Genomic DNA, 14,518 nt, shown 5'->3' with positions numbered 1-14,518 from the left:
GTAATAAGTATAAATATCATCTTATACCACCTTGGGTTTGCCCATTTCCTACGTGACCTGATTGACTAAAAAGAAATAAACAAACAATCAAAAATCAAAATATCTAACACTTTGAACTTCTATGTCCTCTCTATCCCATTACTGGAGTTACTCTCAAATAAATACATTTTAGTTTATCACTATTATTGATCTTTCTTTCAGCTACTTCCAAACTGCTTAAATTTTGATAATTTTATTCTTCTTTATCGATCGTAATATTTTCCAAATAATCTGCTAGTTGATTTTCTTCTTCGAGAATATACCGAAAAGTATGGCCCCAATGCCTAAACGACATGTGACGGAGAGACAAGAAAAAAGAAAGTAGGGCCAAAAGGACGGGACTGGAAGCAATTAATTCACTTTTACTTCTGAACGATGCCTCAATAATTGAGGCCTGTTAAGTGGAGTGTCCACATATAAGTGGAATGCCCACCACATTTTTATATTAAAGTGGGGCCCACTAAAAGTGGGCATCCCACTAAATTAACACCTATATATACATTGCCATGAATTGGCAATTGACAGTCGTGAAGAAAAAAAACAAATATTCTGCTTTGCTTCTTCTTCTGTTCTCCTATTTACTCTCTCTTTCACTATTAAATTGTTAATTTAGTCTCATTTTACAACACGTTATCAGCACGAGGCTCTGGCTAATTTTTCAAGGTAACAAAAAGTGGTAAGAGTTTTATTTAAATTTATTTTCATAAAATGGCAAATATTTCAAAAATTGAATTTGTTGCTTTGGATATCTCTGGAAAAGATTACTCTTCATGGGCACTAGATACCGAAATTCATCTTGAATCGATGGGTCTGGCAGACACCATCAAAGATGATAACACGGCATCTAGTCAAAACCGTGCAAAAGCTATGATTTCCTCCGCCACCATCTTGACGAGGGTCTTAAATTACAATATCTTACATTAAAAGATCCCTTGAAATTGTGGAAAAATTTAAAAGAAAGGTATGACCACCTGAAGTTGGTCATGCTTCCACAAGCACGTTATGACTGGTTAAATCTGAGACTGATGGACTTTAAAAATATAACTGAATATAATTCTGCTTTATTTAGAATTATAGCTCAGTTAACTTTATGCGGAGATGAAATCACGGAATAAGATAAACTTGAAAAAACATACTCCACATTTCCACCCGCGAATATACTCCTGCAACAGCAATATCGCGAAAAAGGCTTTACAAAATATTCTGAATTATTATCTCACTTACTTATTGCTGAACGCCATAATGAATTATTAATGAAAAATCATGATAGTCGGCCCGTTGGTTCTTTGCCACTCCCTGAAGTGAATCAGGCAAATTCTAACCAACGAGAAAGAGGCCATGGCCCCAGTCGTGGTCGTGGTCGTGGTCGTAATCAAAGAAGAAATTTTAATCATGATGCTCGGCTGGCACCGAGAAATAACCAGCAATATAAAAGGCAGGGTAAAAAGCAAGAAGCTTTACCGAAGAATAATTCAGAAACAATATGTCATAGATGTGGAGGTGTGGGGCACTGGTCGCGGATTTGCCGGTCATCAAAACGCTTGGTTCAGCTATATCAGGCATCGTTAAAGAGGGCAGAAAATAATCCAGAGACAAATTTTATCTCTGAGGACAATATTGAGCCCATGCATCTGGATGTAGCTGATTTCTTTAATTTTCCAGAAGTAAATATGAATGTTGATAAGCCAAATAATATTTAAAAAATTATCTTTGTTGTTGTATTTATTAAATATTATGTTTGTATTTTTCTAGATCCATGTAATAAAATAAAATTTTGTATAATAAATTATGTATTAATTATAATATTTACTTTATTTCTTTGTGAAGAAAATATGGAAATGCGTCAAATCTTGTTTGGATCAATGATAAATCACGAGGATATTTGTGTAATTGATAGTGGAACAACCCATGCTATATTTAAAGACGAGAAATATTTTTCCAATTTACTTAGAAGAAAAGCTAATGTTACTACAATTTCTGGTAATTCAAAAATGATAGAAGGCTCCGGAAGAGCTACTATAATTCTGCCTAAGGGAACAAAAATTATTTGTGGTTATAGGTTATGGTTGGTCTATATAATATAAAGACTCTCAATAGTGATTGAGTAAGGTTATGACTTCTTTTATGTATTTAATTATTGTGGTTGAATGGTTGATATGTTGTTGTAATGGGTCTACAATTCCAGAAATGTGAAATCCATAATCTTGAATTTGCTCTACCAAAAGTGATGCTTTAAATAAAGAAGGCTTGATGAAATATTGTTAACGAAGGAAAAGATAGAATGTAACTACTGAAATGACTATTGTGAGCAATTACATGCAATGAGCCTGCTACTTGATTGTACAAGTATGTGAACTATTTATTGTGAACTGTGATTGTGGTTGTGATTGTAATGTTGGATTGGGTGTCACATACCGACACATATATTGAATTTGGTGTCACGGATCGGGTGTCATGTTCTGACATATATATAGTTTGGATATGGGTTCCATTTGAGAACCAATATGTGACTATCATCTGTGAATTAATCTTGACTATATGTGTAATGATAGGAAAACTGATCACATTATAACTCAGCATGTCAATTCTGTGTAATAACAGATATGAAAGGACCGAAGGTCCTAGTGTTATCATGTTGACTGTTGTAATTGAGATTTACCTTGTGAAACTGTACATTTCTCCTGAAGTAGCAAATTGATAATGTGTTCATGTATATGCCTAATTGGATTATGTTATGGGTGCTAGATGCATCCGCATAGTAGGTATGAGGTTGTGGGTAAATCAGTCAGTGTGTTATTAAGGGAGATTAATGACTTAAAGTCAGTTATTGATGATGTCCCATAGGCACATGGGTTAAAAAGAGAATTGAAAGGTTTTTGGAGATTCTGTCTCCGTGCAGGCCGTCCTGGTGGGAGGAATCCCGCTGTGACTTTTTAGTCTCCTCCTACTCCACAACATGATTTTTATAGAGTGTTTTTGTTGAATCCTGAAAAGAAAGTTAGTAAATTGCATCATACTTATTATGCTCTAATTAATTATATATTAATCATATTATATCTCTTTCTTAACTATCACTGTTAATGATTTCTTTTCTAGAGTGTCTTCGTTATCACGTTAATGTTCATAATTAGTCCTGTATATTTTCATCTCTTTTTATGATATATCACACATTTGTCCTTGTCAAATATTTCCTAATTTGATTTCTCTTTTACTTATCAATTTTGATAAATTAAAAATGGACGATTTTATTTTTCTATTATATCCTCAATTTATTAGCATTGAGTTAATGTCTTTGAAAAATGTACTGAGTAAATATGTTTAAAACTCTATCAATTAATAAAAATATAATGATAAATTCATTATACCAATCAATGTTTTTTTAATAGATGTGTCAAGTCAAAATTTAACAAATAAAAAGGAACGGAGAGAGTATCCCACAAGTTCAACACAATCTTTTCAATTCCCTATTTCAGTTTTCATACTCCATTTAACTCTTTCCTATTTATTACTATTTAAATTATTTCTTTTACAGAAAATCTTTTTTTTTCCTATTGATTTATTCAATTTGAACTTGCATTTTCTACCTTCGAATTATCCGCAACTCATCACACGCTTTTTAAAATATAATCATCACATCCATCATTATCCTCTTTCAGTTTGAGGTACTTAATACAATTGGTAGCCTATTCATCTAGATTTCAGTTTCTATACTAATATTTTTCACATGTCATATTTTTCTTTTTACTCTCCAGTGATATGTTCTCCTCGTTATCTCTTACTAATTGCCCCACTACTCCTAAAATTATTATCCACTTACCAAGAGCAACATCATTTTGTTGCAGCCAGAAATAGGCGTTGTATAAGTCGCCATATATGATTGAAATGTTTGGAAACTCTTTCTTCAGCTCGTGAATGGCTTGTTGCAAATGATTGTTGAAAGAAATTATTAAATCATTATATTCTTTCACGCAATGAAACTCATCGTAGGCAGCTGAGTCATTGCTCATGTATCTCGATAGGATAACTGGGAAACAACCTTCTGAAAAATTGCCTGGAACTATAATTCGGGTAGCCCCAAAACCAATAACTCTCTAAAAAAAATAAAAAATAATCATGGTTAGAAAATAAAATTCAAGTAATGAAAAAAAATAAGAATACTTGCTCTAACACCATGAATGATGGCGTGAACAACATTTGGCACTATTTTTCGCAGCTCATCTATGGTTCTACCTTGCCATATGGCACAGTGGAAGTCATCTCCTCCTATTTCTCCAACTAGGAAAAGTGAGTACTTTTCCAAATATTTAGGGCAATCTATCAAGAAAGAATTGTAGAAAAATATAAATGTAAATATATATATTCAACTGACGTTAATTAAAACCACACCAATTAATGAATTACCAGGGTAGCAAATGGAATTGAAATGTGAAGACATCCAATCAAGTTGCACACTAAATGTACTATTTGTGTAGGCTGAAGGAACAATATTGTTCTCTATGAGGAATTGGGCAGATGAAGCAGTAGCCCCTGATACTTCGAAATTCGATCCATCACTAAAGTCTGCATTTTGTTCCCTCTATGGATTTAGGAGAGGAAGACCACATTCCATCGCTGCAACGTACATTAATTATATTATGAGTCAGAAATTAAATACAATATAACTAGTGTTGGAATATATATATATATATACCCATGAAATCAATGATGAGCAATCCATTAGAACAACGTCCGGTTGCATTATGGAAAAAACTTATTCCAAAAGGTAAACGTTTACACCAAGTATGAGCTCTACAATGGCTCTCTCTGAGGCAATTTCCGGTATCTGAAAGTGAATCAACAAACTGATAAATTCTATCTATTCCGCATTTCTGCAGTTTTGGTTTTTCAAAATTTATTAATAATTCTTGTGAATAAGCTTGAAGAACCAACAAACTCATTACTATTATTATTATTATTATTATTATTATTAAGAAGTGAAGTGCCATTGTCATAATACAAGTACCCGAATTTTGACACTATAATATTACAAGTAAAAATATTGGGGTTATATAGATCGAGAGGGATAGGAACTATAAAATTGCCCTTTTTTTGATCTAAGCCCAATGCCAAACGATATGTGGTTAAAAATTAAATTTCCGAACCACCAACAATTAATTTCATGTGATGGAGAGACAAGAAAAAAGAAGGTAGGGCTAAAATTAATGGAGTAGAAACTTAACAATTAATGCTGTTGTATTTGGACATAAATTTCAATAAGAAAAAACTTGCAGTAAAATTTTATGAGGAAAATATATTATTCTCAATTGAAAAGAAATTGTCCGAATAAAGAATCATTGTTCATACTTTTATTATGTTAGCTTAGTTATTTAAAAAGAGTTCATTACTCTACAAATAATTAAAGGGTCAACCACAAAACTTCTCCATCTCTAAAACTTGAACGAAAAAAAAAAGAACTTAAATATATAAAAGGAATCGTCATCACAACAAAATAAATACAACAAAACTAAATTAAAAAGGTCAGTGTAATTGGGGTAACAAATCATCAATTAGCCATCTTGCCAACCATTTATATGCTTTTTGTTTCAAGTGAATTCCATCCCAACTGATATGAGTACTCGGATTAGCACACGCTTGAACTCCTGGAGATCTGCATTGTTTTTACAAAGTTATAATTATAGTCTCCTCCTATTCCATAACATACTAGTTTTTATCGAATCCTGAAGATATATTTCAACCAAGAAAGTTCATATGGCTTTCTGCATAGGGGTAATTGACCTCAAAAATAGAAAAAAGAAACGACATATTTTTAGCACATACCAAGTCTCACGGCATTTTGTAGAAGCCACAAATAGGCACTATAGTAGTCACCAAAAATGAGTGTAATGTTCGAATGCTTTTTCTTCAGTTCATAAATGGCTTGTTGCAAATGATTATTGTAAAATATTGAAAAAATAAGTTCATGGAAAGGTAGCTCACGTAACTTTCCAGGCCTAATTTTTTAATAATCACTTCAGCTCTTTCATACTTCTGACGTTGACTCATCTTGTTTGAAATCTTAAGAATATAGCAAAAACTCCTGGGATCCTCTTCCTTTCGAACTACAAACACGGAAATCATTGGAATAACTCTTTGATTGAAAGAGGATAATTCCTATAATACATTAATACTTGTCATACGCAGTTGAATTGTCGGTCATGAATTGAACTAGGGAAATTGGGACACAACCAATTGAAAAATTTCCAGGGACAATAGTTCGTGTAGCCCCAAAATTAATGACCCTCTGAAAATAACAATTGATCATTAGAAAATGAATTTGGATAAATAAAAGTGTGTGCTCAGAAATGTTACGGAAAGTTAAGATCAAAACCTCACTCACTTTAACACCATGAATAATGGTCTTGACAATATCAGGCACCATTCTTCGCAACTCTTGTATGGTTTTAGGGTCCAATAAGCAGTGGCGGAACCAGAAATTTTATAAAGGGGGTTCAAAAAAAATTAAACACGCTAATCAAAAAAAAATGTGTTTATTAGGATTCGAACCCGCGAGCTAAGACAAGCTAAGGCAAAATATTGAACCCCATTTGTCACTGGGCTAGTCCTTTGGCTTATGCTCAGGTGGTTCAATGTTAAATATATACACATAAATTAAAAAATTTATCTTATATATATAGTGTAATTTTTTAACAAAGGGGGTTCGAACGAACCCTCACTTGCACGTGGGTCCGCCCCTGTCAATAAGCCATAATTGAATTCATTTACTCCTATTTCTCCAACTAGAAAAAGACTTTTTCAATTTTTCCCTGCAATTTACCAGGAAGATCAAGAAAACGTCATATCAATTTAACTCACAGTTAATTAATTAGTTTATAATAATAGCCACGAGGTAAAATTCAAGTTTTCTTCTGGTTCTTCTATCTTTGAAGTGTAAACTGTGAAATGATTTGAATACTAACATGATATTGGAGTAATTTTGAGTTCTTAACGTTTAGGGTTTTTTGCTTGCTTGTTTTTGATTTGAACATATGTTTATAGTTTGTGTAAAAATCAAATTTTTATAATGAACAAGAAATTGTTGAAGCAAAATATAGGATAAATTTTGAATAATTAAACAACTTTCATTTAAGAAAGTAAAAAAACATTATTATTAATAAAAATGAAGGGATAATACACAAGTACTCGCCTCAACTATAACCGAAATTGCTAGGACACACCTTAACTATACATGAGTTTTATTACTCCCCTGAATTATTTTAAAGTGTAATAAATACACCTTTCAGTACTGAGGTAGCACAGAGATTGTGTTCACTATCTTGGAGGCATGTGAAAGACGATTTTTTTATATTTAAAATCTGATTAATTTGGACACATGTCCATTTTCAATTGTACATTTTCATTATTAATTAATATACATAAGTAGTTGTCACGACCCAAAAACTGAGGTCATGATGACACACATCTCAAAACTCAATCTGATGTGTAACCCTAAAAATAAAACTCATACAAGACTCCCAAAGGGGAAAGTGATGCTACGATTTAAATAAAAAGAAAAAAAATAATGAAGAAATTATCCCAAAACCTGGTGTCATAAGTATAAAGAGCATCTAATACAAGGTTCGAATCTGAAGATACAACATAAGTCTCTGATACAAAAGACTGAAAAATAAAGATAGACTAGTGACGATCCAAATTCTGGGACCTCACCACTAATTTGAGAATACACAATCCGCTAGAATATTAACTGCCACGTGGGGTACCCCAACTAGTATATGCATCAAAAAGGGACACAGAAGTAGGGGTGAGTACAATTCACATGTACTCAGTAGGTTTTAGCTGACTGAGTATAAGGAATTAATCAAACCTATGAAATAAACTAAGGAACGCTTCCACCTGCATACAGAAAAGTCCCACTTCGGCATCGGTGCCGCCAGTTTATATATATAGTGGCACGAGTAAAGTAAACCCATAATAACAACTCATAATCACAATTAATCAAATAATTCAAGCAGCACAAATGTCAATGCAATGCAATATGATGATGCAATGATGTGGTGGTACGGTAGAATCAAGACTGTCGCACAGCCTGTCATATACACCTGCCGAGCTGTGCTACCAAGCAGGACTCATGGGGGTCTCGCAGACCATATACCTCAATCACAATATCTCATTATCCTTGTCACCTCCTCGTGGTCAAAAGATCACAATGCATTCACTACCCTGCCGGAAAACTGCCTCGGTCAGGGACTCAAGATACAAAGGTTAGGATCACAATGCATCCACTATCCTATCGGAAAATTGCCTCGGTCAGGGACTCAAGATACAAAGGTTGGGATCACAATGCATCCACTACCCTGCCGGAAAACTGCCTCGGTCAGGGACTCAAGATACAAAAGTTTAAAGGTGTTTCATTTTCTTTCTCAAAAAGAATTTCTATATTTCTCAACTTTCCATGTTTCATGATATGATGAATGAGGATGAATGCATCAAAACACATATGCATGGAAGTAATAATCAACTCACATGTGGTATAAGGTTCAAAGTTCTCAAAACTTAACCTACACATGATATTCACCCTCAATAAATAGTAACGGGAAGAACATACTTTTATTTAAATATTCACCCCTTTCTCAATAATATTTCAATACTCAAGTATGCTCAAAACCCCCAACTCAATCTCTCAGGCGGCATCACAAGTCAAATAATATACTCAAGCCTCTCTCTTAGGCAAATCATAATTCACATGCTCTCAAAGCAAATAAGATAACAAATAAGGCCCCCACACGGGCTATGTAATACAAATAAACCCCCGTCACGGCAACACATTAATAAATAAGCCTCCACACGGACATCACAATATATATAACATTCTCAACTCATACTACAACCCCATCCCAAAGTCTATAACATATGAATGACTAATTACCACATCTCAATCTCAAAGAAAGATAGCCAAACCTACCTCAATTGCCGAAACCGCACTCGAATACCTCCACCGGATAAGCAACTCTCGCATTCAGCACTCGCAATGACAACCCACTATCAACAATGAAACATACACGTCACAAGGAATCCAATGACACCCATATTGATAGGTTTCGGAACCGGGGGTAAAATGGTCCAAAAATTAACTATTTTTGAAAAGGGTCAAATATGTAAATTTATTGAACAATCCCATTCTATTGGTAATAAGGAACTCATGGTTGAAAAACCCATAAAAATAGAGCTCAAAACGAGTTGGAAATCACAATTTTCCTTAAATTCGGATTAGGGAAGAAACAAAGATTTTTGGTGTTTGAAACTAAAATTTAAGAGTTAAAATCATCAAAAACTTAAAGAAAAAGGAAGGTTTTAGGTCAAAAATCACTTACCCAACACTTTGCCTCGAAAATTTCTTCTCAAATCACCTCAAGGAGTTCAAGAACTCAAACAAATGATGAAAAATATTGAAATGGAAAGAAAGGGGCATTTTCTGCCCAAAACGTTACTGTTCACGCGTGTTACTGTTCACGCGTGTTTTGTACAAATTTTCGAAAATCACCCTCAAGGTCATTACAGTAGTTAACATTAAAACTTAAGTTGTTATCTTTTTAATTAAAATTTCATTTTTTCATTATTAAATAGAGTCCAATTTTATCATTTTTAGAAATATAAACATTTTTTTCACAACATACTTAAATTGTTGGTGATATTTTTTCAGATATTTCATCAATTTGTATAATATCGGAAGATTTTTCTTTTTCTTTTTATTTTTTACTCAAACACTTAACATGAAATTCGAAAAGAAATTGTATAAGCTTCATAGAATATGTATTTTTGATACGTGCTATCTGAAATGATTGAAATTAGTATCGAGTTGATAGTGAATCATGAAGAATGCTTCAAACTGATTAATCGTAATATAAGGGAAAGATTAACCTAATGGATTGGCCTATTGAATTGATTTAACCTTGTTGCCTCGTTGTGGAGCTTACTTGATGTTATTAGAGGCATATGTATTGCATTGAGGTTCCCCTTTTTATGAGGCTCGTCGAAGGAAAATGGTTCTGGCTAAATGAATATGGAAAAGGGTAGCAAAGAGGATTCGAGGGACGTGCCATGCACCGTGGTTGTTATATTATTGCATCGAGGGACGTACCACGCACCGTGGTTGTATATTATTACATCGAAGGACGTTCCACGCACTATAGTTGTTATATTATTGCATCGAAGGACGTGTCACGCACCATGGTTGTTATATTTTGCATACGTGGGACGCATCACGCGTCATGGTTGTTACTTCAGCATCACATTATGCATTCATCGCATTGCATAGTTTGCATTGTCGTGTTTATCTGACTACTTGCCTTATTATATAAGCTATTGAGACTGAAATACGTGTAATATTGACATTAGCTGTTGAACTGTGGCAATGAATTTAACTTAGTTGCTACATGAGCTATATCTGTGCATAGATCGTTAGGTTGGGTTGTACTGCTTGCAGGTTGTAGTTATGGGAGGTTCAGATAGAGTGCCAGGAGTACTCGTTTTATTTAGCTTTAGATCGTTTATCATTTTACTTGTTAAGTACCGTGTTGTTTGGTACTCACCCCTTGGTAACTACATCTGTGTAAGTTCTAACCAAGACAATGATTCAAATTCTCCTTTCTTCATCCATGGCTTATGGAGACATTTGAGAGGTAGTTGTTGATGCCGGCGATCCCTCTTTCTCCTTTTCATGGTTTTGTTCCATTCTAGAGACAAATGCATTTTTGAGACTTATGTTATTTCTATTCTACTGTTTTAGAGGCTTGTACATGTGACAACCAGTTCTTTGGGGTTTTATAGCTGTTTAAGACTTCCGCATTTATTGTAGTTACTTACTTACTATATTGTTTTCGCTTATTAACCGTTCTAAATTGGATTTTGGGTTGACTTGTCTCGATGGCTGCCATCACACCCGGATTCGGATCGTGACATATTTTTAAGATCTAACAATTTAATTTAGTGACATGGCGCTAATGTAAGGATAATGTGGAAGCGAGTGTACCTTCTTTCATTTGAGTGATTATATAGGTTTTAGAGTGTCTTTTTTATATTTTAAAATAATTCAGAGGGAATAATAAGACTCATGTATAGTTAAAGTGTGTCCTACCGATTTTGGTTGTAGTTGAAGGGTTTCTTGTGTATTATCCCAAAAATGAATAATGTGACATGGCATCCATTAGGAGAGAAGATTATTATTATTGTGTCAAGTACATTTTGAGGAAAATGTGAAAAGAAGAGTGATATTGTGGTCCGAAAATAATAAAAACTGATATTACTAGGTAATTTCCCAAACATGGGTGACTGTTTGGGGAAATTACTCCAAAAAATATCGTATTTCCAAAGTAGGAAATAATTTAACTTTAAAGTTCTCTTTAATAAAATGATTATAACCACACACATGGTCGAAAATATATAAGACTACAAATTTCAAATTTCTTCCTTTTTTTTTCTTAAACTTGTCCTAAGTCAAACGGTATTACATAAATTGGGACGGAAGAGATATCAAATTTCCTAGTGCTACAATTTGTATTTTAAATAATTGAAAAATTATAATATCGTCGAATGGGTTCCCCGAGAATATTAGCATATATATTTCTTCCTCAAACAAAAGGAAAGGTATCCCTCAAAGAGGTTGAGATGAACCTCTGCCACATAGTGGAATAGATAGATAGGACTACTAAAATGGAGATCGTGTATAATAACAATTCTATATTTGATTTCGATTCATCCATGTTATGTCGAAAAAAGACGGTTTAAAATTAATTTCAACTTTTTAGAGAAAAAATCAATTTTAGAAAAAAAAGAGTCGCCACTTAATTTTTTAAAGAAATTAAGAAAACTTAATTTAAAAGACCCTAACAGATTTAAGTCTTAAAAATTCAGAGAAAAAGGTACGAGATTCTTATTTCCACTTTGAGAAGGTGTTAGCACTCAAAATGGCCGCTAACGTGCGGTTATCCGACGATTTGAAAAGTATTTGACTAACTTTAAAAAAAATTACTTGTAAGTAGTAAAGATAAATATATTTATTTGAATAGTAAATCAACTTGAGATATTTGAGATAATTTATTAAGAAAATATATTCTATTAAATGACTGAGTAAATGAATTTTAAATATATTTAAAGAGAAGTGGTAGATCTAATGTATTTTAGCAAAATCAAAGATGATTAAGACTTTGATTACATAAGAAAAATCATTTGAGCTATTTAGAATATTTTTTTTTAAAAAAAAAGACACTTTAAACTCAATTGATTTGAAAGAACATCAACTTATGAAAAAAAAACTTTAAGATAATTTGAAAGAAAATTCTATTTTTTTTAATGTCTAACTAAAAGAAAAATACTTGAACAAAGTCATTTTTAGAGCAAATTAACACAAAAATGGTTTCTCTTTTAAGGGGAGTTCGATTAAGTCAAACCAAACTAAAAATTAACATCTAAGCAAGTATACACAACCATAAATAAATTAAATTATTACAATCCAAATAAATAGAATAACAATATAAACAAAACAAAAATCCGGCCCAATACTTACTTTCTGTACACCTGGACTAAGATATTGGGCCACCTGTATTTTGGGCCTTTGGCCCATTTCGTTTCTGTATATCATGATTATATATAAATATATATCAATATATACAGTCGCCCTTTTTCTGTATCTCATGTATATAGATTGTATATCAGCCTATTTTCTTCCTCCGGAACCTATAGTAAACCTCCTTTACATCTGCGTATCAGCTTTCAAAATTCGAACAAGGGTAAAATTGACTCAAAATTCAATGATATGCGAGGATTTAGTCCAAAGATGGACTCGGATGGTGTCACATGCACCAAAATAAAATCATATAAGCAACTACTCATTTTAAATTGAACAAAGAAATATAACATAATATTTTAAGACAATAAATTGAAGATTATCTTTCTATGTCAATTTGGAGAATGCAACTAGAAGTGCATATAAAGTAACATAGTCACTAACAACATGCATACATGTAAAAAAAAAATAATAATAATATATATATATATATATAGAAATATATTCAAATAACTAAAGAACATGAAATCAACCTATACATTAAACTAACTCAAATTTTAAAGCAAGATTTACATCAATATAGTGACTAACAACATGCATACATGTAGAAAATATATATATTCAAATAACTAAAGAACATGAAATTAAACTATATAGTAAACTAACTCAAATTTTAAAGCAAGATTTACATCAATTAAGCCATGAAAAAATGAAAATTCTAACTCAATGATAACTTAAGTATATATTTATTATTTAAATCATGATAAAGAAGAAATTAAAAATATGAGAATCTATATGGTCAAACAAAACTACTAAAAAAAAAGTCATAAACGAAATTGAGATTTTTTTTTATAAGATGTCTCTACACTTTAAACAAGACAAAAAATTTTCATTTTTTTTTATCATTAATCTAATTGATTCTAACACATGTTAACTAAAAAAAATAATTACAAATCAACTACATAGAAGACATGAAATAATTATTAATTAAGTAAATAAAATCGAGAAAAGATTCTTACCTATTTTTGGGCAGCGATTGAGACGACGAATTTGAGGGCGATGAACTCCTTTAACCTATCAAGAAATGAGAGAAAGAACTAAAAAAAATAAAAAATCCGAGACTAAATTTTTTTTTATGATTTTCTTTTTTGTAGTATTATGTTCTTGCTTCCTTTTTTTTTTCTTGTATGTTGATGAATATTGATGATTGTAGATTAATTCTCCCTTTCGTTCTTCTTCCTTTCTCTCCTTTTTTTTGTGTGTGTTCTTGATTTTTTTTTTTGTGTTCTTGGTGAAAAAATGGTCTCTCTCCCTTTCTTGTTCATCTTTTTTTTATGAAGAAGATGAAGATGTCTTTTAAAAAGAATGAGTTTGGTGAGAGTAATAATGAAGTTTTGAATAATGATGGGTTTGGTGGGGTGAAAAAGGAAAAAAAAAAAGGAAAAGGAAAAAGATGAAGATAGGAGAATGATGATGTTTGGGATTTTAAGAAAAAGTGGTTTAGGTGGGATTGGGAGGTGGAAAAGGAAAAAGTAGAAAGGGGTGGGATTAGTATTGTATAAGTATAATATATGTATTGTAGTAAGTTGGTGTTGGGCCAAAACTATTATAAAAATTGGGCTTTAGGTGAATAGGTGTTAGAATGTTGTAGTAATGTAGGTTGTTGTTGTTATTGGACTTGTAGAGAGTGGATGACAATATTGGATTGGGATGAATTTGGACCCAAATTTTGAGTTTAAAAAGAATGACTTGAAATTTGGTTAAGGGTGGAGTGAAAAAAAATGGTTAGATTTATAAGAAAAAATTACTATATGAAAATTAATTTCGTTTGTGAAGGATCAAAATTGGGTGTCAACAATCCACTCTTCCGTTCCTTGTAGAGAAAGACTAATTGCTTGTTGGCAGATTTACTTGCGAAAA

General features: G+C 32.3%; 2 pseudogenes; both read right to left on the bottom strand.

The window, feature by feature from the left end:
- Positions 1–2,972: 2,972 nt before the first annotated feature.
- Positions 2,973–4,976, bottom strand: LOC129883986 (acetylajmalan esterase-like; annotated as a pseudogene).
- Positions 4,977–5,556: 580 nt separating this feature from the next.
- On the bottom strand, positions 5,557–12,655 carry LOC129883985 (GDSL esterase/lipase At5g03980-like; annotated as a pseudogene).
- Between the last annotated feature and the right edge of the window lie 1,863 nt (positions 12,656–14,518).

This window comes from Solanum dulcamara, chromosome 4 (assembly GCF_947179165.1).
Source record: "Solanum dulcamara chromosome 4, daSolDulc1.2, whole genome shotgun sequence".
In the NCBI taxonomy this organism is placed as follows: Eukaryota; Viridiplantae; Streptophyta; class Magnoliopsida; order Solanales; family Solanaceae; genus Solanum; species Solanum dulcamara.
The sequence above is the reverse complement of the archived record's forward strand: the minus strand, read 5'-3'. Positions and strand labels throughout refer to the sequence as shown.